This window comes from Drosophila takahashii, chromosome 2R, assembly GCF_030179915.1.
Source record: "Drosophila takahashii strain IR98-3 E-12201 chromosome 2R, DtakHiC1v2, whole genome shotgun sequence".
NCBI classification, from domain to species: domain Eukaryota; kingdom Metazoa; phylum Arthropoda; class Insecta; order Diptera; family Drosophilidae; genus Drosophila; species Drosophila takahashii.
The window spans coordinates 13994489-13997168 of NC_091679.1; the positions used below are offsets into that span (position 1 = coordinate 13994489).

The 2680-nt window shown below is 36.2% G+C and overlaps 1 long non-coding RNA gene across 2 annotated transcripts; it reads left to right on the forward strand.

The window, feature by feature from the left end:
• Nucleotides 1-532: 532 nt before the first annotated feature.
• On the forward strand, nt 533-1912 carry LOC138912587 (uncharacterized). 2 transcript variants are annotated; one of them, XR_011418132.1, is made up of 3 exons: nt 533-820; nt 876-1164; nt 1785-1912. It is a non-coding gene; the product is annotated as an uncharacterized lncRNA (long non-coding RNA). The 2 variants fall into 2 exon arrangements; XR_011418131.1 differs by having other exon boundaries at nt 876-1912.
• The last annotated feature ends 768 nt before the right edge of the window (nt 1913-2680 follow it).

A 2680-nucleotide genomic window follows, 5' to 3' on the forward strand; every position in this document is an offset into this window, starting at 1 on the left:
CTGTTTTCTAGGAATGCCGTGATGTATTGAGAGTAGATTTCAGCGAAAATAATAAAGGTTAGTCCAATTATATAGACCACATAATTTAAAATGTCGGCAAACATCGGTTTTTTGTATTCTTAGCTATACCGCGGAACCTAAAGGTGATGGGACATAAGTTTGCTGTGCTACCATCCATCGTAAACCCCTGGGGAGGAGTGATATCTTTTATCTCTCGGTTTACTTTCTGATTGGCTTGGGAACGTGCAGCTGGCGAAGTCATTATGTCAGATTTGCGGTTCAAAAAAGACTCCAAACCAGGGACCGTAAATAATCATTATTTGAGATTTTTATTTTAAAAGGCCTACTGAGGTTTTTACAAGTTTTAATCAACAATTTAACTGGTTTTTATGCACTTTATAGACATGAACAAATAACAGTTAATTTGCTTTCCAGATTTGTTGAAATGCATATACTTTGTGGACAAGAGCAAAAATAACGTTATTTTTGACGTTTAAAACCAAATATCACAGTAGTCTTTTTAAAATAAAAATCTCAAATAATGATTATTTACGGTCCCTGCTCCAAACTTCTTCTAAATTTTCTATTCATTGTCTGCCTGTTTCTTTCGCCTTCTGACATATCTTTTCTTGCCTTCTTTTCTTTACTTTTCTGGTTTTCTGTTTTATCCGCTAGTTAGTGTAAGTGACGAATATTTTACCCAGCCGACTGTACTATCATATTCCTAATCCTTTTTGTTTATTTTCTTTTTCATCCGCTTTCACCTTCTTCGTGCTGCATGAATCAACATTTCCCACAAGGACCACGACCGCTGAACGTTGTAAGCTACCGATCCTGATCTACTGGTTAATTCTGACTTTTCGCTGTCTTTTTAGGAGTTCTTAGACTTATTCTTCCGACGCCCTTGATGGACAGTGCCGAAACTGGATATTTCTGACTAATGTTGGGGTCCCGGTCGTGTGCATTCGGCTATCATGCTTCGCGGCTGCATCTTTCACCTCTTAGTGGGATTTCTACGATATGCTCCGTTTTGCAACTTTCCAGGACTACCACTAGTTGTCAAGGACCAGCCGGAGATTCTCTTCCTTTCTTTCTTCTGTCTTTTTATTATGTTTTCCCTGGGCGCCACTCGCTTATCGCATCTGCTGCTACTCTTTAACCCAGGTACGCGGTCGTTTGGAATGTTTTGATTGTCAACATGTTTATTTACTTTATTTTCGGCAGACCGTAACAAACACAATTTGGGACCAATTCTTTTCAAATTTGTGTAGTTAGGCTTTAAGGGGTTATATACCTTTTTTTTTTCAAAAAAACGAATTTTTGTTTTTTGCTGAATCTTAAGGTATATCCCCTAGAGAACTTCTTCCCAAATTTTCATACAGATCCGAATAATAGTTCGATAGGAAAACAGCGTTTTGACGCGCTCGACTTCAATAGTTGCAACGTCAAAGTAAAACTTTGAATGCGATTATCTCAAAGTTGTGTTTTTCCAAAAGTGCCTTCGCTGTGACCACGATTGCGCAAGAACTATTTGATCGATCTTCTTCAATTTTTTTTAAATTATTCGTAATGATTGTGCCGAGTTCGTGAACGATTCAGTTTTTATGCGCCAATTTTAATTTCGCAGATCAGAATTTTTTAATAAAATTTTTAGAACTTGAAAAATCAACTTTTTGGAAAAATTGTTACTGTATGCAGAAAAAAGGAAATATTCTTAAAAGTAATCGTTCACGAACTGGAAATAATACTATACTAACTAAAAGTTTTTGGTTTTTTGATATAAGTTGACCTGCTGGACTTCCATCGTGGTCACCGCAAGCCGCTATAAAAAAAAGGGTTCCGAAAGAATTGCCATAACTTCGTAAATTATTCATATTTTTTCAAGAACAAAGGCTTGTTGTTTCGATAAAAACATGTACTATCAATAAATAATAACTTCACTGTCATAAAATAATTGCTACACACCAAAAAAAAAATCCAAAGTTCCCTCAATTTTTTCGCTCAAAAAAGGTATATAACCCCTTAAATGGTACCATTTTCCTAACTTGCTGTTTTGTGTGTATATATATATCAATAGTTTTTGTAATTTTTTTTAAAGTTTTAGAGTAGAGACCAGAAAATCTAACTCCTGAATATTTGACGAGCCATCTATGATCCGATAATTCAGATAATTTTACATACATACAGTATGTAGTACATACTATGTACGTGACGTCTTATCGATGTGTGTGTGTTTTTGCATTTCTTACATGTAATTGTATCTGAAAGTTTTTCTCTACTTTCCCATTAAACACCACCCTAAATATTTCTTAAAATCAAAACAAAAATTCCTTGTGAATTTAACGGGTTAGCTTCACATTTGGACTTAAAATGGCATCTATTAGGTAATCCGCTATGGCATTTAAATTGTGATATTTTGACCATGTGCTTCTAAACAAAAAAAAAATTTCCAGTCTTTCTTTCGCTTTAAATGACTCTGCTGTTTGCTTTCTCGTTCTGCTTCTGCTTGTTTTTGCGAGAGCTGTGTTCGAAAATCGTTCGTGAGTCGTCTGAAACAAAAAAACAACGTGCTGCCAAATAGGCCCCCCCTGGTCGCCTTGATGACTCGGTGCTCCCAAGATGACTGGGTGCTACGGTTCTGTAGCTCCCTCGACGATCCTTGAAGCTCCCTGAAGACGCT